This window comes from Anomaloglossus baeobatrachus, chromosome 4 (genome assembly GCF_048569485.1).
Source record: "Anomaloglossus baeobatrachus isolate aAnoBae1 chromosome 4, aAnoBae1.hap1, whole genome shotgun sequence".
NCBI classification, from domain to species: domain Eukaryota; kingdom Metazoa; phylum Chordata; class Amphibia; order Anura; family Aromobatidae; genus Anomaloglossus; species Anomaloglossus baeobatrachus.
The window spans coordinates 227,277,268-227,302,225 of NC_134356.1; positions in this window are offsets into that span (position 1 = coordinate 227,277,268).

The following is a 24,958-nucleotide window of genomic DNA, read 5'->3' on the forward strand; positions in this document are numbered from 1 at the left end:
AGAGAAGAACCTAAAGGCTGCTTTACACCAGGCAATCTATCGTGCGATAGATCGTCGGGGTCACGGTTTTTGTGACGCACATCCGGCATCGCTGGCGATGCCGGCCTGTGTGACACCTCCTAGCGACGCAGTATCGCTCACAAATCGTGAGTCGGGTACTGCTCGTTAGGTTCCATAATCTCGTTTAATTTAGTTGACCATCGTTTCCGTGGTAGCACACGCCGCTCCGTGTGACACCACGGGAACGATGAGCAGCTCACCTGCCTCCCGCGGCCGCCGCCGGCTCTATGTGGAAGGAAGGAGGTGGGCGGGATGTTTACGTCCCGCTTATCTCCGCCCCGCCGCTTCTATTGGCCGGCGGCCGTGTGACGTCGCTGTGACGCCGAACGTCCCTCCCACTCCAGGAAGTGGACGTTCGCCGCCCACAGCGAGGTCGCACGAGAGGTAAGTATGTGTGACGGGGGTTACTAACTTTGTGCGACACGGGCAGCGATTTGCCCGTGACGCAAAAAGGACGGGGGCGGGTACGATCGATTGTGAAATCGCACAATCGGTCGTACCGTGTAAAGCAGGCTTAAGTCGAAGTCGAGAACAGCAAGAGCAGTGATTCAACCAGAAAGCGTCTGCGGGCCCTTTCCAGCCAGGAGATGTGGTGTTAAAGCGGAAGAGGAAGACCCACAAGCTGGATGATCAATGGGAACCAATCCCATACGTCATACAACCCACAGGGTGGGAAGATGGGAAGGCCTACCAGATCAGTCGTGACCAAGGGGGCACTTTGGCCATGGTTTCCCGGGACCATCTAAAAAGGTGCCCACCAGCATTGAGGGCAACGGCAGACGAACCAGTTCCTCCACCAGCAGAGAAGGAAAGAGAGGTGATCCACACTGTGATGGGTGACTTCCCAGCAGACTGGCCTACACAGAACGGCGTGGTGATTCTTCCAGTCATACTGTTCCCACAACCTGTGGATGAAGAAGTGGTGGAAGCGGTCGACCGTGAGCCAGAACCAGTGCCAGTGCCCAGGGATGAACCTGTACCCAGCTCCCCTATGCCTCCGCCTGCCCCACACGATAGAAGGGAGGAGGAACCGATTGTTCCCTCTGCCCCACTGCATAGCCCCACTGACACCGGACCCCGAAGGTCCACCCGTCCCAGCCTAGGTAGACCCCCACTTAGGTACAGGGAGACTGTCCTTTAAAGAGGGGGGTCAGGAAGTCTGTGTGAGTTCATGTTTAAAAGTGTTTGAAAGTTTTGAGAATGATGAAAAATGATGATTACCGTGTACTTCACCTGATTAACAGTGATTGAACCGGCCGGAGCCGGAACCGTTGTCCCCGTGGGGACCGTTCAAAAAGTTAGCATGGGAACTATCCATGGACAAGCCCGTGAACTTGCAGGGCAACCACAAACGTTAAGTGGCTTGTAAATAAGTTGTTTTACCGTACCGTTTTCCACAGTTGCCGCCTCCGGAGAGGCAGGTTGGAGGGAGGGCCCTCAGCAGAGCAGGCTGGGGCCCAGCCACCAAAGAAACCGGTGGCAACCCTCTGGAGGGGAAGGACAGATCCCGCTCGGGTAACTTATGCTGGACTGTGGGTCAAGGGGTGCTGCCTGGGCTTTAGGGGCAGCATCAGGGCCAGGTTGCTTGGGTGGGAGAGAGCGGAAACCGTACCCGTAAAACCGTTTAGTAACGTTTAAGAAATGTGCCACCCATTGTGGGATGATGTTATGCTTTATATGTTACCTTTTTACATTTACAGAAAATAAAACCGTTGTTGGACGGGCAGCCCGCGGACGGTACCACAGTGCAGCAAGGCACCGCGCTGCCCACCCGCGTCCCTGCGCCCACCAAGCCCTGCATCCCCCACTTCCTCACTGGGGCCCGGGTTCACCAACCCCTACCCACGGAGGGGCAACACAACAACTGGCTGCTCCATACCATCCTTCCCGGGATCCCCATACAGAGCAGCGGTGGTGTCAACCAAATCACCACAACCGTGGGTGGCGTCACGGACAATAACCAATCCCCACACCCAACAACCCCCCTTTCACTCACGGGCGAGGAGCGCCGCTAGAGTCCCCGGGATCCGGCTCATCGCTCGAGCCACCGAGCAGCAGCAGGCCGCAGCAACCGCGGCAGCCGGACCCGAGCAGCAGTGGGAGAGCGCGGCGTCCCCTCCTTTGCCCGTGACAGTTTCCTTGTCCTTTTGACGCTCTACCAAACTAAAACCACAGGCTGCTTTAACATACTGTTCTGCCAGACTAGGGATCATGAAGGGCACCTTATGTGCCTCAATAAGATTGCTTCACCGTACTACCTGCACATTGATGCAGAATGCAGGGAGAAGGATGAGGCCACAATCCCTCATCATGGATAAAGGGTGAGATGAGTTTTGGTTTATTATGTTTTTATAGCCAGGACAAGTGAGGATTTAAAGAAAGCAGTGCAGAACAGGCAAAGTACCTGAGAGTAGTTAAAGTCACGCTCACTATATAGCGAGGGTAACTGTAACTGCTACTTCCATTGCTCCAATGACTAGAAGAAAGTGGATGCAGGGAGAAAAAAAGACTAAATTATTTACCGGTAATGGGATTTTCCAGAACCCATGACAGCATCACACAAGAGAGAGAGATCTAGACCACAAGGACAGGAAACCTAGTAACTAAATGGGTGGCACCTCTCCCCCCATCAGTTGGGTTACAGAGCATGAGAGGACCTCCTACATAATTATATATACATACCATCACTGAAAGATGGCCCAAGCCGATAGGATACACTAAAAAAAATGGTGTTCCCAAACCAGAAATATTTGGGGAATATAAGGGGGTTGTTAGTCAAAATCCCATTAACGATAAGTAATTTAGTTTTTTCCTTTACTCCATGACAGTGTCACATGAGAAATTTACAGAGAGAATAAATCCCCTTGGGAGGGACCACCACTTGTAGGACCCTTCTCCCGAAGAAAATTTCATCAGAAGAGGATGGCTCCAATCTGTAGCGCTTATAGAAGGTTGAAGGTGAAGATCAAGTCCCTGCATTACATATTTGGTCAATCGATGTCTCTGCTTTCTCAAATTATGAAGTTACAACTGATTTAGTTGAATAGGCTTTAATGCCTATCAGGACTGAAGTACTACTAGCAGAGTAGGCTAGGCTAATAGCTTTTCTAATTTACTTTGCTATAATACTCTCCAAGACTCCTAGTCCTTTTCTAGCACCCTGAAAGGAAATAAGCGATGACCGACTTTTCCTCCAGAGTTTAGTCTTTAAAACGTACTCTAACAGGGACCTTCTCAAATCTAAGGTGTGAAATGTATTCTCCTGTGGGTTACTAGGTGTCGCGGGCGGGGAGGAGGGTGTCAGCACTGCGCTCACCCCTCTGCTCGGGTCCGGCTGCTGCTGCTCAGTGGTGGCTCGAGCGGTGGGCCGGATCCCGGGGGTCTCGAGTGGCGCTCCTCGCCCGTGAGTGAAAGGGGATTGGGTTTTGGGATATAATCTATTGTCCGTGACGCCACCCACGGTTGTGGTGATTTGTTGACACCACCGCTGCTCTGTATGGGGATCCCGGGAGTGATGATGTGGAGCAGCCAGTTGTTGTGTTGCCCCTCCGTGGGTAGGGGTTGGTGATCCCGGGGCCCAGTGATGAGGTGGGAGATGCAGGGCTTGGTGGGCGCAGGGACGCGGGGGCAGCGCGGTGCCTCGCGGCACTGTGGTACTCACTCAGCCTGAGACGATGACACAGTTCTCGGTAAAACACACGGCTGGAAGGACGGTTCCCACGGACGGCTGCACTTGCTTTCCCCAGTAGGTGATGGTGACGGTCCCTCTGTCCTGCACCTGAGTTGATGTTGGTTGCGATGGGTTCCCACCGGTAACCCGCTCCCTGGCTTGGATATGGGCCGGAGGAGCCCTACTTTGCCCGCAGGCGCTGGCCCTGAGAAACCGGTGCCCTGGTGGTGGCGGTGTCTCTCTTCAATGGTTGGACTGTTGCCTTCAATCGGGACTTGGTTGTTTGGAGACAGACGTCCCCTTCACTGACGGATTTGGCAAATTATGGCGACTCCTAGCCTTGCTGGGGTCCGAGAGGCCCCTGCCCTGGTGCTGACTGTCCTTCGTATACTGCTCCAGACCGCCGGGTCACCACCCGTCCGCGGTCCTTCCAGCAACCTCCGAGCAGTCCCCCTCCAGACAGTCACCGCCGTCTGCTGACCTTGCTGTCACTGTCCGGGCACACAGCCGGACGCACTTCAGGCTTTACAAACTCCTCAGCTCCTCTACCACTTCACTTCCTTCCACTTTGAACTTCCACTTCTATCTATCTGGTTCCTCCCGCCTCCAGGGCTGTGAACTCCTCGGTGGGCGGAGCCAACCGCCTGGCCCACCCCCTGGTGTGGACACCAGCTCCTGGAGGAAGGCAACAAGGATTTTTGGGTTAGCTTTGGTGTGCCTAGCTGGGGTGTAGGGTGTGGTGGTGTGATGACCTGTGACCCCTGGCTTGCCCAGGGCGTCACATTCCCCCTTAGCAAAATGCAGACCGTCCGCGGGCTGCCCGTTTAACGCCGGTTTTATTTTCTGTAAAATATATAAAAGTAAAACGGTAACATATATACATTTTTATTACTTCTTCCCATAATGGGAGGCACTTTACTTAACCGTTGCAAAACGGTTTACGGTTACGGTTTCCGCTCTCTCCCACCCAAGCAACCTGGCCCTGATGCTGCCCCTAAAACCCAGGCAGCACCCCTTGACCCAAGTCCAGCACAAGTTACCCGAGCGGGGTCTGTCCTTCCCCTCTAGAGGGTAGCCACCGGTCCCTGTGGTGACTGGGCCCCAGCCGGCTCTACTGCGGGCCCTCCCTCCAACCTGCCTCTCCGGAGGTGGCAATGCGGAAACAGTAACGGTAAACAAATTATTTACAAGCCACTAACGTTTGTGGTTGCCCTGCAAGTTCACGGGCTTGTCCATAAGGAGTCCCTTATGCAACACTTTTTAAACGGTCCCCACGGGGACAACGGTGTCGGCAACGGCTGGTTTTCCAAATCACGGTAGAGTCAGGTTACTGTTCGGTAATCATTTTTGCTTATCATTTTCAACTTTTTCAAACAAACACAACTCAGTGGTGGTCCCAACGGGGACTGGACAACGGTGCTCCGCTGCCCTACTCAGAGTCCTCGACGTAGGCAGATCCATCCCCCTCCACCAGCATTTCCAACATGCACTGACATGCTTGCTGTGACAGGGGCACCCGGTACCCATTTCCACCGGTACGCGAGGTGTGGAAGACCACTGGACCTCCTACATAACGGGCGCGCTCCATTGCCTCTTCCAACTGCCCCTTCCAGTGCATCCGTGCGCTCTTCATCTTCTAGGACTGTGGGGACAGCTGTCACACCTGGTTTTCCACGCACAACTTCCACCACTGTAACCGCAACAGGCAGTTTGCTTGGTAAGTCGTCAGTTGATTTGGAAGGGGAAACAAGTGAGTGTGTACAGCTCTCTCAGACATCGATAGCACCAACGTTGGATGAAGGCAACATCACGTCTACGCCTGCACTTTCCTCACAAACCTGCATTTTTCCAGGGACACCCTACTCAACACCGTCTACACACAGCAGCCAGAACTCTGTCCCTCAGATGTGGACAAATAAAAGGCCATTTCCTGCGACCCATGACAAAGCTAAGCGATGGACAGCTTAGGGATAGCACTTTCTATCAGTCCTTTTAAGGGCTCATTCCGGCAGGGTCAGAGCCATAGGTGACAGAGTTTAAAACAGAGTTTAACAGCTACACAAGATGACAGCGTCTGTGTAGCTAAGGTCAGAGATTTCCTCGCTGAATTTCCCCATTAGGAGGGATAGAAAGGCAGGCTTCCTTTCCTCTACCCAGAGACCCACAACCCTGCCACTGTACCCTCCTGCCCTTTGCACACTCAAACTCATTGTTACTAAGCCATTATACTAGCAAACACTGAGTGAATTTAGTGGCATCTTAAACGTGACTATTGTACTTCTGTATAGTCCCACTAGTGCAAAGATATTTGCAGCACGTCTGCCTGCATTGCACACTCAAACTCATTATAACTAAGCCATTATACTAGCAAACACTGAGTGAACTTAGTGGCATCCTAAACGTGGCTATTGGACTTCTGTATAGTCCCACTAGTGCAAAGATATTTGCAGCACGTCTGCCTGCATTGCACACTCCAACTCATTGTTACTAAGCCATTATACTAGCAAACACTGAGTGAACTTAGTGGCATCCTAAACGTGGCTATTGGACTTCTGTATAGTCCCACTAGTGCAAAGATATTTGCAGCACGTCTGCCTGCACTGCACACTCCAACTAATTGTTACTAAGCCATTATACTAGCAAACACTGAGTGAACTTAGTGGCATCCTAAACGTGGCAATTGGACTTCTGTATAGTCCCACTAGTGCAAAGATATTTGCAGGACGTCTGCCTGAATTGCACCCTCAAACTCATTGTTACTAAGCCATTATACTAGCAAACACTGAGTGAACTTAGTGGCATCATAAAAGTGGCTGTTGGACTTCTGTATCGTCCCACTAGTGCAAAGATATTTGCAGCACCTCTGCCTGCATTGCACACTCAAACTCATTGTTACTAAGCCATTATACTAGCAAACACTGAGTGAACTTAGTGGCATCCTAAACGTGGCTGTTGGACTTCTGTATCGTCTCACAAGTGCAAAGATATTTGCAGCACATCTGCCTGCATTGCACACTCCAAGTCATTGTTACTAAGCCATTATACTAGCAAACACTGCTGCCAGTTTAAGGGCCGTAGTTGCATTGTCAGTGATAATTATTGTTGTTTATTCTGCTGTTAATAAAGATAGACCACCGCTGCAATCTACACCACCTCTCAATTTTTACTACCACATTTTAAGTGCACAATCTTGTCGCAATCAACATGAGTGGCAAAATGACAGATGCTGGTGGAAAGGGGAAGAGGCGTGTTGGAAAAGGAAAAAAAGGGTTTGTCTGTGGGGAAGGTGGCAAAGCTCCATTAACATCTGCTAAAGATAGACCATCTTCCAGCAAAAGTAAGATGTCTACTACTTACCGTGGACAATCCGATGTGCTCCCTTTTTTACGGACACAAACAACAGGAACAAAGGTAGATGATGGGCAAAAAAGGAAAATGCTTGAATGGATCTCAAGTGGTCCAACAAGTGCCCTCTCAGCCACCTCAAGTACCGCATCCAAAAAACACCAGTCCTCTGAGTTGTCATCCCAATCAAACTTGCTTTCTCCCAGCTCTGAAGTCTCCATCAGCCCTGCACAGTATGGTGGAACTGAGATGGCTGAGTCTGCAGAGCTGTTCAGTCACACTATAGCCTGGGAATCAGAGGTCTGCTCCCAAGCTACAGTGAGTACAGACCAGGAAATGGTCTGCAGTGATGCCCAGAACCTTTGTGACTCTGATTCAGGCCGTGAGGACCAAGTTTCTGAGCATAATGTTGACCCTTTGTTACAAACTGTAACAACTGTGGTTATAGACAATGAGGAACATAATGATGACGATGAGACGCAGATACCAGATTGGGATGACAACTTAAATATTCGGTCAGGGCAAGAAGAGACTCAGTCTGAGGGTGAGGGGAGTGCAAACACAACAATAGATGATGAAGTTCTAGATCCCACCTACTGTCAACCCACAGTCAGGCACTCGAGGAGGTCAACAGAGGCGGTGGAGGAGAATGCAACTGACGATGAAGTTACCTTGCGCCTTCCTGGACAGAGTCGGAGCACTGGTAGCACGTCTACAACTGCATCATCAGCCACCACTCTGCCTCTGAGCACTAGTCGGGGGGGCTCAGCAGGTCGCATGCCCTCTAAGCCTTGCCTAGCCTGGTCCTTTTTTGACATAGAAAAAGATTGCCCAAATTATGTGATGTGCAAAATTTGTCGTGATTCTGTTAGTAGAGGTCAAAACCTCAGCAGTTTGACAACTTCTTCCATGAATCGTCACATGAATAAATATCATAGGTCCCAGTGGGAAGCTCACCGTGCTGCAATGCAGCCTAGCGGAGCGAACCATCCACGGCCTGCCCCTTCCAGTGCATCCGCGCGCTCTTCATCTTCTAGGACTGTGGGGACAGTTGTCACACCTGGTTTTCCACGCACAACTTCCACCACTGTAACCGCAACAGGCAGTTTGCTTGGTAGGTCGACAGTTGGTTTGGAAAGGGAAACAAGTGAGTGTGTACAGCTCTCTCAGACATCGATAGCACCAACGTTGGATGAAGGCAACATCATGTCTACGCCTGCACTTTCCTCACAAACCTGCATTTTTCCAGGGACACCCTACTCAACACCGTCTACACACAGCAGCCAGATCTCTGTCCCTCAGATGTGGACAAATAAAAGGCCATTTCCTGCGACCCATGACAAAGCTAAGAGGTTGACTCTATCCCTCTGTAAGCTCTTGGCTACCGAAATGCTGCCTTTCCGCCTGGTGGACACACAGGATTTTAGAGACCTTATGTATGTCGCTGTGCCCCAGTACCAGATGCCCAGTCGCCACTACTTCTCTAAGAAAGGTGTGCCCGCGCTACACCAGCATGTCGCACACAACATCACCGCTTCCTTGAGAAACTCTGTGTGTGAACGGGTGCATTTCACCACCGATACTTGGACCAGTAAGCATGGACAGGGACGTTACATGTCGCTGACTGGGCACTGGGTAACTATGGTGATAGATGGTGAAGGGTCTGCTACACAAGTCTTGCCGTCCCCACGACTTGTGTGTCAATCCTCTGTCTGTCCAAGTTCCGCCACTGCTTCTGCCTCTTCCACCTCATCTGTGTCCTCCACCGCCGCCCCAAGCCTGCCTGGTCAGGCCACCAGCGTTCTCACTGCGCAGAAGGAATCACGCACCCCTCATTACTATGCTGGCAGCAGAGCGCAAAGGCATCAGGCGGTCTTTAGCTTGACATGTCTTGGGAATAAGAGTCACACAGCTGAGGAGTTGTGGTCAGCTCTGCGGTCCGAATTTAATAAATGGTTGTCTTCACTCAACCTGCAGCCTGGTAAGGCCGTGTGCGACAATGCTGCAAACCTGGGTGTGGCCCTTCGCCTGGGCAAGGTGACACACGTGCCTTGTATGGCTCACGTGTTGAGCCTTGTTGTCCAGCAATTTTTAACACACTATCCCGGCCTAGATGGCCTTCTGACCAGGGCACAAAAACTGTCTGCTCACTTCCGCCGTTCAACCGCCGCAGCTGAGCGACTTGCATCGCTCCAGAAGTCTTTCGGCCTGCCGGTTCATCGCCTGAAATGCGATGTGGCGACACGCTAGAATTCGACTCTCCACATGTTACAGCGACTGTGGCAGCACCGCCGAGCCCTGGTGCAATACGTCCTGACGTATAGCATTGGCCAACGAGATGCAGAGGTGGGGCAGATCACCCTGATGGAGTGGTCTCAGATCAAGGACCTATGCACCCTTCTGCACAGTTTCGACATGGCGACAAATATGTTTAGCACTGACAATGCCATTATCAGCATGACAATTCCAGTCATTTACATGCTGGAGCACACGCTAAACACTATTCGGAGTCAGGGCGTGGGACAACAGGAAGGGGAGGAACTACAGGAGGATTCATATGCGCAAGGGACAACAACATCACCAAGGTCCAGACGTTCATCATCACCAACGCAGCAGGCATGGGACCATGGGGGACAGGGATCAACAAGGGCGCATGGTAGCAGGCGAAATGTTGAGGAAGGTGCAGGAGAACATGAAGAAATGGAGGACGAACTGTCCATGGGCATGGAAGACTCAGCGGATGAGGGAGACCTTGGTCAAATTTCAGTTGAAAGAGGTTGGGGGGAGATGTCAGAGGAAGAAAGAACGGTTAGCACCTCTATGCCACAAACACAGCGTGGACTTGGTCCGCATGGCTGCGCAAGACACAGGAGTGCCTTCTTGTTGCACTACCTCCAACATGACCCTCGTATTGTCAAAATTAGAAGTGATGATGACTACTGGCTTGCCACACTATTAGATCTCCGGTACAAGTCCAAATTTTGTGACATAATTCCAGCCATAGAAAGGGATGCACGTATGCAGGAGTATCAGCAGAAGCTGTTACTCGATCTTAGCTAGGCTTTTCCACCAAACAACCGTGCAGGTGCAGGGAGTGAATCTCCCAGTTGTAACTTGACAAACATGGGACGGTCTCGTCATCTCCAACAGTCTACCCGTACCAGTAGCACCGTATCTGGTGCTGGTAACAGCAATTTTATTGAATCTTTTCATAATTTTTTTAGACCCTCCTTTGCAAGGCCACCAGAGACAACAAGTCTGACACATAGTCAACGGCTGTAGAGGATGATACAGGAGTATCTCCAAATGAACATCGATGCCATGACTTTGCAAATGGAGCCTTGCTCATTTTGGGCTTCAAATCTTGAAAAATGGCCAGAGCTCTCCACTTACGCCTTGGAGATTTTGTCGTGTCCAGCTGCCAGCATTGTCTCTGAACGTGTCTCCAGTGCTGCTGGGTGTGTGCTGACAGATAAGTGCACGCGTCTGTCCAGTGACAAGGTGGACAGACTAACGTTCATCAAAATGAACAAGTCATGGATCCACAAGGAATTTACTACACCTGTGTCATCCTGGGGAGAGTAAATGCTTGTGGATTTGGAATGTGCTTGATGCAAATCAAAACATCCTGTTTGCAACTAGGGCACAAGTGCTGCCAATGATGGGGTGTCTGTGGGGCACAATTTTTGGAAAAAACGGAGACTCCGCTTGGAGTAATCCTTGCTTATATTGTTTTAAAAAATGATCCAAGATGCATACAGCTGGGATCAGGAAAGTCTTTGCTACCTACCCCGGTGTCATCCTGGGGACGGTTAAGTATGGCGTATTTTTGAATGTGCTTGATGCAAATCTAGCTGTGAAGTGTACAACTAGGGCACAAGTGCTGCCACTGAATGGGTGGGTGTGTGTGGGGCACAATTTTTGGAAAAAAGGGACACTCCGCTTGGAGTAATCCTTGCTTACATTGTTTTAAAAAATGATCCAAGATGCATACAGCTGGGATCAGGAAAGACTTTGCTGCCTACCCCGGTGTCATCCTGGGGACGGTTAAGTATGGCGTATTTTTGAATGTGCTTGATGCAAATCTAGCTGTGAAGTGTACAACTAGGGCACAAGTGCTGCCACTGAATGGGTGGGTGTGTGTGGGGCACAATTTTTGGAAAAAAAGGACACTCCACTTGGAGTAATCCTTGCTTACATTGTTTTAAAAAATGATCCAAGATGCATACAGCTGGGATCAGGAAATACTTTGCTACCTACCCCGGTGTCATCCTGGGGACAGTTAAGAATGGCATATTTTTGAATGTGCTTGATGCAAATCTAGCTGTGAAGTGTACAACTGGGGCACAACTGCTGCCACTGAAGGGATGGGTGTGTGTGTGGCCCAATTTTTGGAAAAAAGGGAGACTCCGCTTGGAGTAACCCTTACTTACAGTGTTTTTAAAAATGATCCAAGATGAACAGAGCTGGGATCAGCAAAGACTTTGCTACCTACCCCGGTGTCATCCTGGGGACGGTTAAGAATGGCGTATTTTTGAATGTGCTTGATGCAAATCTAGCTGTGAAGTGTACAACTAGGGCACAAGTGCTGCCACTGAATGGGTGGGTGTGTGTGGGGCACAATTTTTGGAAAAAAGGGAGACTCCGCTTGGAGTAATCCTTGCTTACATAGTTTTAAAAAATGATCCAAGATGCATACAGCTGGGATCAGGAAAGACTTTGCTACCTACCCCGGTGTCATCCTGGGGACGGTTAAGTATGGCTTATTTTTGAATGTGCTTGATGCAAATCTAGCTGTGAAGTGTACAACTGGGGCACAACTGCTGCCACTGAAGGGGTAGGTGTGTGTGTGGCCCAATTTTTGGAAAAAAGGGATACTCCGCTTGGAGTAACCCTTACTTACAGTGTTTTTAAAAATGATCCAAGATGAACAAAGCTGGGATCAGCAAAGACTTTGCTACCTACCCCGGTGTCATCCTGGGGACGGTTAAGAATGGCGTATTTTTGAATGTGCTTGATGCAAATCTACCTGTGAAGTGTACAACTAGGGCACAAGTGCTGCCACTGAATGGGTGGGTGTGTGTGGGGCAAAATTTTTGGAAAAAAGGGACACTCCGCTTGGAGTAATCCTTGCTTACATTGTTTTAAAAAATGATCCAAGATGCATACAGCTGGGATCAGGAAAGACTTTGCTGCCTACCCCGGTGTCATCCTGGGGACGGTTAAGTATGGCGTATTTTTGAATGTGCTTGATGCAAATCTAGCTGTGAAGTGTACAACTAGGGCACAAGTGCTGCCACTGAATGGGTGGGTGTGTGTGGGGCACAATTTTTGGAAAAAAAGGGCACTCCACTTGGAGTAATCCTTGCTTACATTGTTTTAAAAAATGATCCAAGATGCATACAGCTGGGATCAGGAAAGACTTTGCTACCTACCCCGGTGTCATCCTGGGGACAGTTAAGAATGGCATATTTTTGAATGTGCTTGATGCAAATCTAGCTGTGAAGTGTACAACTGGGGCACAACTGCTGCCACTGAAGGGATGGGTGTGTGTGTGGCCCAATTTTTGGAAAAAAGGGAGACTCCGCTTGGAGTAACCCTTACTTACAGTGTTTTTAAAAATGATCCAAGATGAACAGAGCTGGGATCAGCAAAGACTTTGCTACCTACCCCGGTGTCATCCTGGGGACGGTTAAGAATGGCGTATTTTTGAATGTGCTTGATGCAAATCTAGCTGTGAAGTGTACAACTAGGGCACAAGTGCTGCCACTGAATGGGTGGGTGTGTGTGGGGCACAATTTTTGGAAAAAAGGGAGACTCCGCTTGGAGTAATCCTTGCTTACATAGTTTTAAAAAATGATCCAAGATGCATACAGCTGGGATCAGGAAAGACTTTGCTACCTACCCCGGTGTCATCCTGGGGACGGTTAAGTATGGCTTATTTTTGAATGTGCTTGATGCAAATCTAGCTGTGAAGTGTACAACTGGGGCACAACTGCTGCCACTGAAGGGGTAGGTGTGTGTGTGGCCCAATTTTTGGAAAAAAGGGATACTCCGCTTGGAGTAACCCTTACTTACAGTGTTTTTAAAAATGATCCAAGATGAACAGAGCTGGGATCAGCAAAGACTTTGCTACCTACCCCGGTGTCATCCTGGGGACGGTTAAGAATGGCGTATTTTTGAATGTGCTTGATGCAAATCTACCTGTGAAGTGTATAACTAGGGCACAAGTGCTGCCACTGAATGGGTGGGTGTGTGTGGGGCACAATTTTTGGAAAAAAGGGACACTCCGCTTGGAGTAATTTTTGCTTACATTGTTTTAAAAAATGATCCAAGATGCATACAGCTGGGATCAGGAAAGACTTTGCTGCCTACCCCGGTGTCATCCTGGGGACGGTTAATTATGGCGTATTTTTGAATGTGCTTGATGCAAATCTAGCTGTGAAGTGTACAACTAGGGCACAAGTGCTGCCACTGAATGGGTGGGTGTGTGTGGGGCACAATTTTTGGAAAAAAAGGACACTCCACTTGGAGTAATCCTTGCTTACATTGTTTTAAAAAATGATTCAAGATGCATACAGCTGGGATCAGGAAAGACTTTGCTACCTACCCCGGTGTCATCCTGGGGACAGTTAAGAATGGCATATTTTTGAATGTGCTTGATGCAAATCTAGCTGTGAAGTGTACAACTGGGGCACAACTGCTGCCACTGAAGGGGTGGGTGTGTGTGTGGCCCAATTTTTGGAAAAAAGGGAGACTCCGCTTGGAGTAATCCTTGCTTACATTGTTTTAAAAAATGATCCAAGATGCATACAGCTGGGATCAGGAAAGACTTTGCTACCTACCCCGGTGTCATCCTGGGGACAGTTAAGAATTGCGTATTTTTGAATGTGCTTGATGCAAATCTAGCTGTGAAGTGTACAACTAGGGCACAAGTGCTGCCACTGAATGGGTGGGTGTGTGTGGGGCACAATTTTTGGAAAAAAAGGGAGACTCCGCTTGGAGTAATCCTTGCTTACATTGTTTTAAAAAATGATCCAAGATGCATACAGCTGGGATCAGGAAAGACTTTGCTACCTACCCCGGTGTCATCCTGGGGACGGATAAGTATGGCGTATTTTTGAATGTGCTTGATGCAAATCTAGCTGTGAAGTGTACAACTAGGGCACAAGTGCTGCCACTGAATGGGTGGGTGTGTGTGGGGCACAATTTTTGGAAAAAAAGGAGACTCCGCTTGGAGTAATCCTTGCTTACATAGTTTTAAAAAATGATCCAAGATGCATACAGCTGGGATCAGGAAAGACTTTGCTACCTACCCCGGTGTCATCCTGGGGACGGTTAAGTATGGCTTATTTTTGAATGTGCTTGATGCAAATCTAGCTGTGAAGTGTACAACTGGGGCACAACTGCTGCCACTGAAGGGGTAGGTGTGTGTGGCCCAATTTTTGGAAAAAAGGGATACTCCGCTTGGAGTAACCCTTACTTACAGTGTTTTTAAAAATGATCCAAGATGAACAGAGCTGGGATCAGCAAAGATTTTGCTACCTACCCCGGTGTCATCCTGGGGACGGTTAAGAATGGCGTATTTTTGAATGTGCTTGATGCAAATCTAGCTGGGAAGTGTACAACTAGGGCACAAGTGCTGCCACTGAATGGGTGGGTGTGTGTGGGGCACAATTTTTGGAAAAAAAGGGAGACTCCGCTTGGAGTAATCCTTGCTTACATTGTTTTAAAAAATGATCCAAGATGCATACAGCTGGGATCAGGAAAGACTTTGCTACCTACCCCGGTGTCATCCTGGGGACGGTTAAGTATGGCGTATTTTTGAATGTGCTTGATGCAAATCTAGCTGTGAAGTGTACAACTAGGGCACAAGTGCTGCCACTGAATGGGTGGGTGTGTGTGGGGCACAATTTTTGGAAAAAAGGGAGACTCCGCTTGGAGTAATCCTTGCTTACATAGTTTTAAAAAATGATCCAAGATGCATACAGCTGGGATCAGCAAAGACTTTGCTACCTACCCCGGTGTCATCCTGGGGACGGTTAAGTATGGCTTATTTTTGAATGTGCTTGATGCAAATCTAGCTGTGAAGTGTACAACTGGGGCACAACTGCTGCCACTGAAGGGGTAGGTGTGTGTGTGGCCCAATTTTTGGAAAAAAGGGATACTCCGCTTGGAGTAACCCTTACAGTGTTTTTAAAAATGATCCAAGATGAACAGAGCTGGGATCAGCAAAGACTTTGCTACCTACCCCGGTGTCATCCTGGGGACGGTTAAGAATGGCGTATTTTTGAATGTGCTTGATGCAAATCTACCTGTGAAGTGTACAACTAGGGCACAAGTGCTGCCACTGAATGGGTGGGTGTGTGTGGGGCACAATTTTTGGAAAAAAGGGACACTCCGCTTGGAGTAATCCTTGCTTACATTGCTTTAAAAAATGATCCAAGATGCATACAGCTGGGATCAGGAAAGACTTTGCTGCCTACCCCGGTGTCATCCTGGGGACGGTTAAGTATGGCGTATTTTTGAATGTGCTTGATGCAAATCAAGCTGTGAAGTGTACAACTAGGGCACAAGTGCTGCCACTGAATGGGTGGGTGTGTGTGGGGCACAATTTTTGGAAAAAAAGGACACTCCACTTGGAGTAATCCTTGCTTAAATTGTTTTAAAAAATGATCCAAGATGCATACAGCTGGGATCAGGAAAGACTTTGCTACCTACCCCGGTGTCATCCTGGGGACAGTTAAGAATGGCATATTTTTGAATGTGCTTGATGCAAATCTAGCTGTGAAGTGTACAACTGGGGCACAACTGCTGCCACTGAAGGGATGGGTGTGTGTGTGGCCCAATTTTTGGAAAAAAGGGAGACTCCGCTTGGAGTAACCCTTACTTACAGTGTTTTTAAAAATGATCCAAGATGAACAGAGCTGGGATCAGCAAAGACTTTGCTACCTACCCCGGTGTCATCCTGGGGACGGTTAAGAATGGCGTATTTTTGAATGTGCTTGATGCAAATCTAGCTGTGAAGTGTACAACTAGGGCACAAGTGCTGCCACTGAATGGGTGGGTGTGTGTGGGGCACAATTGTTGGAAAAAAAGGAGACTCCGCTTGGAGTAATCCTTGCTTACATAGTTTTAAAAAATGATCCAAGATGCATACAGCTGGGATCAGGAAAGACTTTGCTACCTACCCCGGTGTCATCCTGGGGACGGTTAAGTATGGCTTATTTTTGAATGTGCTTGATGCAAATCTAGCTGTGAAGTGTACAACTGGGGCACAACTGCTGCCACTGAAGGGGTAGGTGTGTGTGTGGCCCAATTTTTGGAAAAAAGGGATACTCCGCTTGGAGTAACCCTTACTTACAGTGTTTTTAAAAATGATCCAAGATGAACAGAGCTGGGATCAGCAAAGACTTTGCTACCTACCCCGGTGTCATCCTGGGGACGGTTAAGAATGGCGTATTTTTGAATGTGCTTGATGCAAATCTACCTGTGAAGTGTACAACTAGGGCACAAGTGCTGCCACTGAATGGGTGGGTGTGTGTGGGGCACAATTTTTGGAAAAAAGGGACACTCCGCTTGGAGTAATTTTTGCTTACATTGTTTTAAAAAATGATCCAAGATGCATACAGCTGGGATCAGGAAAGACTTTGCTGCCTACCCCGGTGTCATCCTGGGGACGGTTAAGTATGGCGTATTTTTGAATGTGCTTGATGCAAATCTAGCTGTGAAGTGTACAACTAGGGCACAAGTGCTGCCACTGAATGGGTGGGTGTGTGTGGGGCACAATTTTTGGAAAAAAAGGACACTCCACTTGGAGTAATCCTTGCTTACATTGTTTTAAAAAATGATTCAAGATGCATACAGCTGGGATCAGGAAAGACTTTGCTACCTACCCCGGTGTCATCCTGGGGACAGTTAAGAATGGCATATTTTTGAATGCGCTTGATGCAAATCTAGCTGTGAAGTGTACAACTGGGGCACAACTGCTGCCACTGAAGGGGTGGGTGTGTGTGTGGCCCAATTTTTGGAAAAAAGGGAGACTCCGCTTGGAGTAATCCTTGCTTACATTGTTTTAAAAAATGATCCAAGATGCATACAGCTGGGATCAGGAAAGACTTTGCTACCTACCCCGGTGTCATCCTGGGGACAGTTAAGAATGGCGTATTTTTGAATGTGCTTGATGCAAATCTAGCTGTGAAGTGTACAACTAGGGCACAAGTGCTGCCACTGAATGGGTGGGTGTGTGTGGGGCACAATTTTTGGAAAAAAGGGAGACTCCGCTTGGAGTAATCCTTGCTTACATAGTTTTAAAAAATGATCCAAGATGCATACAGCTAGGATCAGGAAAGACTTTGCTACCTACCCCGGTGTCATCCTGGGGACGGTTAAGTATGGCTTATTTTTGAATGTGCTTGATGCAAATCTAGCTGGGAAGTGTACAACTAGGGCACAAGTGCTGCCACTGAATGGGTGGGTGTGTGTGGGGCACAATTTTTGGAAAAAAAGGAGACTCCGCTTGGAGTAATCCTTGCTTACATAGTTTTAAAAAATGATCCAAGATGCATACAGCTGGGATCAGGAAAGACTTTGCTACCTACCCCGGTGTCATCCTGGGGACGGTTAAGTATGGCTTATTTTTGAATGTGCTTGATGCAAATCTAGCTGTGAAGTGTACAACTGGGGCACAACTGCTGCCACTGAAGGGGTAGGTGTGTGTGGCCCAATTTTTGGAAAAAAGGGATACTCCGCTTGGAGTAACCCTTACTTACAGTGTTTTTAAAAATGATCCAAGATGAACAGAGCTGGGATCAGCAAAGATTTTGCTACCTACCCCGGTGTCATCCTGGGGACGGTTAAGAATGGCGTATTTTTGAATGTGCTTGATGCAAATCTAGCTGGGAAGTGTACAACTAGGGCACAAGTGCTGCCACTGAATGGGTGGGTGTGTGTGGGGCACAATTTTTGGAAAAAAAGGGAGACTCCGCTTGGAGTAATCCTTGCTTACATTGTTTTAAAAAATGATCCAAGATGCATACAGCTGGGATCAGGAAAGACTTTGCTACCTACCCCGGTGTCATCCTGGGGACGGTTAAGTATGGCGTATTTTTGAATGTGCTTGATGCAAATCTAGCTGTGAAGTGTACAACTAGGGCACAAGTGCTGCCACTGAATGGGTGGGTGTGTGTGGGGCACAATTTTTTGGAAAAAAGGGACACTCCGCTTGGAGTAATCCTTGCTTACATAGTTTTAAAAAATGATCCAAGATGCATACAGCTGGGATCAGGAAAGACTTTGATACCTACCCCGGTGTCATCCTGGGGACGGTTAAGTATGGCGTATTTTTGAATGTGCTTGATGAAAATCTAGCTGTGAAGTGTACAACTTGGGCACAAGTGCTGCCACTGAATGGGTGGGTGTGTGGCCCAATTTTTAGAAAAAAGGGAGACTCCGCTTGTAGTCACCTTGCGGTGTTTTACATGATTTTAGAAGGGCGTGCCATGCCTATATCTGTGTCTCCTCCTCTTTTTCCTTGTCCAGCTCTTTTGTTTTCGCATGAGTATATGTCCTTGTCACTTTCCCATGTGTTTGTGTTGTGTTGTGAGTTGTTTGTCAGCTTTTGGACACCTTTGAGGGTGTTTTCTAGGTGTTTTTATGTGTTTGTGATTGCCTGCCATTGTTTCCTATGCAGTTCGAGTTCGGTTCGTCGAACGTTCGACGAACCAAACTCGAACGGGACCTCCGTTCGGCGAACCGACCTCGAGCCGAACCGCGACCGGTTCGCTCATCTCTACTCCTAAACTCAATTTTAGCCTCCTTTTGTCTAAAAGAACCTCCCGATGTAGTCGTCTGGTGTGGAATTGAGATCATGGAACTACTGAGATGCATGAAGTTAGGGAGCCTAATAGAGACATCGTTTTTTGGAGTGACAGAGAAGAATTGCTTGTAGCTTCTGAAACTATTTCTAACATTTTGTATTTTTTTCCTCTGATAAGAAACACCTCTGTATTCCTGAATATAAATGGAGACCTAAAGAGGACTGGATTTTCAAGCTGGCTAATTTTGATCTTTTTAGATTTAGCAGACACCCTAAACCCTCCTGGGTGGCTTTGACCCTCGCCAACTGAATGCTGCACTGTTCAGTTGAACTTCCTATTACCAAAAACGTATCTAGATGTGCAGTTACATTTGCAATCAACCAACTTTTGCTTGGTAAAATTTTTCAAGGCCATGTATGGACCAAAGGAAAGCACCCTGAACTGGAAATTCCCGACCTGGTTGTTTAAGTGTAAGCCACATGCTTTCTGATGTACTATATGAATAACAAAATGGTAATTTGTGTCCTGCAGATCCAACACGCTTATATAAAAACCTAGAAAAAGCAGATTATAGCTGATCTTATCGGCTCTATTTTGAAAGGACGATTAACCAGGAGTCTGTTCAGTTTCTTCAAATTGATGATGGTCCTGAAAGAGCCTTCCAGTTGTCTTATAAAGAAAAAGAGGGAATAGACCCCTTCTTACTTCTGTTGGAACTTCTGTGAGTACCTGGTTCCATATCAGATGAAGAACTTCTGTTTCTAGGTCCGCCTGCTGTTCCAGCGACCCTTTGAAAGGAGTTAAGGCAAAAGACTGTGGAGGAGCCATTACAAATTCCAGCTTTAGGCCTCACTTTATTATATCCTTAATCCAAGCACTGTAAGAGATCTTCACCCAGACAGAGAAAAAGAGGGAGAGTCTTCCTCCTACCCAGGAAACAGTGTCACTGGGATGAATTTTCCTTCTTGAAGGGGGACCTCAAAACATGAACCCTCTGTCTTCATCTTTTTGTCATCCCACTTCTCCTAATCTCTGGAAGGTCTTCTTTGGCTGTATCATCTCCTCCGGAGGGATCTCCTATACTCTGGGATGGACAGATTAGGGAAGCCCTTTTTCCTCACACCTGCCTTGTTTAGTATGTCATCCAGAATGGCGCCGAATAGATACTCACCGTCAAACAGGATGGTGTACACTTTAGTTTTAGAAAGAATGTCCCCCAGCCAACACATGAGCCACAGTGCCCTATAGGTTTTGTTGACCTGATCACCAACTTAACAGAATCACTAGAGGCATCGGCCAAGAAAGCTGCTTCTCCATGCAGAAGAAGGATAGAGGCCAGGATTTTATCTCTCAGTACCTTGTCTTTTATCTGGTCTTCCAACTGGTCTATCCAGATCATCATAGACCTAGCCATGGATGTTGTGGAGATGGACATGTTCAATGCCTCTGCTTAGGATTCCCTCATATGCTTAAGGTATCCTTTAGCCTTCCTGTCCAAGAGATCTCTTAGGTGTCACATATGCTCAAAAGTCAGTTATGATCTCTTAGAAGATTTGGCGACTGCCACCTCCACCTTTGAAATCTCATTACAGAAGGCCCTCTCCTCATCTTCAAAGGGTAATCTTCTTTCTGATGAAGATGGCAATGAACCTCTCTTCTGCTGCCTACCACACTCTATTTTAATAAGGGCTTTAATTTAATCATAAAGAGGGAATGTGTGATGTTTTTTTCTGCCCCAATCCCCTGAACAGGATGTCCTGCGCCATCTTGGTGTCTTAACTTCATTGATGCACATAGTGTCTCTCACAGCCTTGACTAGAGTGTTTGTGTCTTCAATAGAGAAACAGGGCTTGCCCCCTGCACCACCATCAGAGGAGGAAAAGGAGATGGATATATCCTGCATGTTGCACTTGCCTTTGCTTCTGCTGCCGCTTTTGCGATGGCTGTTGCTGTTACTGCAGTTGCTGATTCTCCATAGCCAAGCGATAAGTATAGCTGGAGCATAAATCCACTCTCAGACACTTAGACCTAATTTTTAAATGAGGTACCAGCCAACAGTTGCTCTTTCCAGCCGGCGACTCCTTCGGAACTGCCTTCAGCATGTCCCCCTGCACACTCAAGGACTATAATTGCTGATGTGCTCATCCATGCGAAGACCAAGCAAGTTATGCTGGCACACAAGTCAACGGGGCACGCCTACAACTGTGCGCTCCGTGCATGCTCAGACCAAGCTTATGTTGCCGGTGCACTCGTCATTGGGGTGTCCTTCTTCTAAGATGCTCCGCGAATGCCAAATCCTGAAGAACATGGCAGTCCACAGCACCAGGATGCCTTCACCACCTTCCAGCTCATCAGCCAGAAGCCCCCACAGGACCTGCTGTGGTGCTTCCAGGGCCACCGACCCTATTGTCTCACAGGGAGGAATAGCACAGATGTCATTCACTCTTTCTTAGCCACTCTTCTTCTGTGAATGTTCCTTACAAGGACAATAAAACAACTGATGCGGGGGAGAGTTGCCACTCTTTTATTCAGTAGGTTTCCTGTCCTTCTAGGCGGATGGTTGTCATGCAGTGCTGTCATGGGGAAAGGAAAAGTAATATTTTCTCTTTGTAGTAGCTGCTCCTCTAAGCCATCTAAACAGGATTTAAACTGATTTAAGTGCCATTTATCTGCAGATTAGCCCAATATCTGAAGGTAAATAGCATTTCTAGAGTTTTCCTTTAAATTGGACATTTCTATAAAAACTTAAAACAGATGCAGTCTGATGGTAATAAACAGTACAGGCCCAGGAACAGTATTTCTTCTGTATTACTATGTTCACCTTAAATAACCCCATATACATTTGATCTATACGCCTGAGTTTTTCTAACAAATGTCCAATGCACAGTGCTATTAATATAAGAAAATAAAACACATACTTTTTCTATTAACAGTCATGTTTTATGCAGTCACTAAAAATCCTCTACTTTTTCATCTGCTGTTTTATGTTACCAAAAGTTGCATATCTTTTTGCCCAAGAAATTGCAACTGTGGCGTGAATGACATAATTTCATCCTAAGGGCTTCTGGGAAATAGAACAGCAGCTATTCTACTTATGTGTCCAAAGCATATCATGTATCTCTCCATTATTCCTAACAACTAGCTTTTGTATTCTTTACATGTATGCCAGGTTCACACTAAATTGTGGTCTTCATTTCGTCTTTATAACAACTGTCAGGGGTTTACTTTTTTATGAAGAAAATGAGAACTGGATGTTCTTAAGTTGCTCAGTCCCCAGACCACCTTGTTACAGCTGAAAGCGCAAGCTTACTGGAAGCTAGCAAAACAGTCTAACATAATGTATATGTTCTGTGAAAAAAGGGAAGTATATCCAAATGTATTCACGGTTCATTCAAACATGGCAAGGCCTGAAATAATCTTGCCACATAATTTATCAACATCATGATTGGTAAGATCAGCTATATTTGGTTTACTACTCCCCTGTACAACTGCAATCTTGATTTTTATGGGATTTCACAATACTATGAATCTGAAAAATACAATGAAAGTAATTTATTTCTATTGTTGAGTTAAAATAATGAGAATGTGAGGAATTCTCACGGCATACTCAAAAGTCTTGCAGAAAAGTTGGTACAAGTTTAACAAAATTGAAGTACTCTTGATTTATGAGGGTCTGATACAGCACTTCATAGCTCTAGATACCACTGTGAACCCTCACGGTAAAAAAGACCCAGGTTGAATCGAAACATTATGTATCAGGAATTGGCTTCATGGTTTCAGTAGAAGTATAGAAAAATCAGATCAATAGAGGATCATATAGAGCAAAACCAAAAGAAAAACCTCTAAAACATTAAATTTATTTAAATATCATTAAAATAGTATCGTCAGTTACTTAAGACACACGGGGGCCATATCCATAAATAAGGTCACAGACTAATGTCATAAAGTGCATTGAAACACACGGTGAGATCCTAGGTTGGGCAGTGAACGGGATTGAGTATGTGAAATGGTGTCGCTGCTACTCAAAAAACAGTAAGGCTGCACCGATATCTGGATGTTCAGGGGACAGGGCCTGAAATTCCATAGAGTTGCCCCTGCCTGTCAACGGAGGTTAAATTCACCTTACTGTTTTGGGTGCGGGTGTGGGTGTGGGTTCGTCAGCGGCTAGCCCTAATTAAGCCCCTACTGCTATACCATAGATTCTAATACCGCCACCAAGTGCAAAGGTGCTGAAAATTGGTCACACAGTCATATGTCCAACTCAAATGTAAAGGAGATACGTGAGGTCAGGACTCAGTCCCACATATAGATAAATGTGCTTGGGCCTTTGAAATAAATCCCAGTCACTCGTTTGCTGGGATGGTCATTTTATCCCTTATCACACTACTAAATATCTAACTCCAATACAGAGAGGACACATATGGTTTAGGATTCAATACCACACATATAAACAATTGGGCCTGTGGACATCACACAGGCATCAGACGGCGACACGCTGCCACTGCACATTACTGGCAGGACCCCCAATACCGCATATTGTGGATATGGGTGGATGGTATTGTCGTGGGCGGAGGAGGGGACGCTGCGCTCTCCCACTGCTCGGGTCCGGCTGCTGCTGCTTGGTGGTGGTTCGAGCGGGGGGCCGGATCCCGGGGACTCGAGCGGCGCTCCTCGCCCGTGAGTGAAAAAGGGGGTTTGATTGTGGGGATTTGATATTGTACGTGACGCCACCCATGGTTGTGGTGAGGTTGGTGACACCACCGCTGCTCTGGATGGGGATCCCGGGAGCGATGGCAGGGAGCAGCCTGGATGTTAGTTCTCCCCTCCGTGGGTAGGGGGTTGGTTGTCCCGGGGCCCGGTGATGGGGTAGGGATGGATGGCAGGCGGGTTACGGGGCCTGGTGAGGTGCAGGGTCGCGGGGGCAGCGCTGTGCCGCACGGCACGGTGGTACTCACTCAGCCAATGATAAACACAGAGTCTCCGGTAAAACAAACGGCTGGATGGACAGGTCCCACAGACGGCTGCAGTGTTTCTCCTCCCGGCAGATTGATGGTGACTGCCTTTCCCTGCACCTGTGTAGTGTAGATGGTTCCAATGGGTTCCCACCGGTAACCCGCTCCTCCAGCTTGAAGGTTGCTGAAGGAGCCCCTTTTGCCCGCAGGCTCTGACCCTGGGAACTTTAGCCTTGGCGGTGACTGTGTTTCCCTCTAACGGTTGGACTGTTGCCTTCTGTCAGGACTTGGCTGCTGGGAAACCCAGGAGGTTCCCTTCGCTAACGGATTTGACAAATTGCACGGCGACTCCTAGCCTTGTCGGGGTCCGTAAGCCCCTGCCGGATGGTGCTGGCTTCTCTTGGCTCACTCCAATCGGCCTCTCCTGCAGACGGTCACCACCGTCTGCCAACCTTGCTGTTCCGTCCGGGCCACACACCCGGACCACTTTCTGTCTGTTCCTCTACCACTTCACTTCTTCCACTTCAAACTCTAAAACTCAACTCTCTCCTTTTCCCGCCTCCAGGACTCTGCACTCCTTAGTGGGCAGGACCAACCGCCTGGCCCACCCCCTGGAGGGCATCAGCCCCTGGAGGGAGGCAACAAGGATTTTGTCTGACTTTGGTGTGCCTGACCGGGAGTGTCGGGTGTGTTGGTGTAGTGCTTGTGACGTCCTGGCTTGCCCAGGGCGCCACATTCCCCCTTAGCAAAATGCAGATCGTCCGCGGGCTGCCCGTCCATCACCGGATTTATTTTCACAACTGAAAAAGATAAACGGTAAAACATATAAAAACATTTTTTCAATCTTCCCACATCGGGAGGCACATTCTTAAACGTTGCTAACGGTAACGGCTTCCGCTCTCTCCCACCCAAGCAACCTGGCCCTGATGCTGCCCCTAAGCAAACGGGCAGCACCCCTTGACCCCAGTCCAGCACAAGTTACCCGAGCGGGTTCTGTCCTTTTCAGGTGACCCACGTCCATGGGGAACCCCTGAAACCCCCGGAGGATTGCCACCGGTTGCGGTAGTGGCGGGCCTGGGCCATCACTTCCCTCCAGGCCCATCCTCCAAATC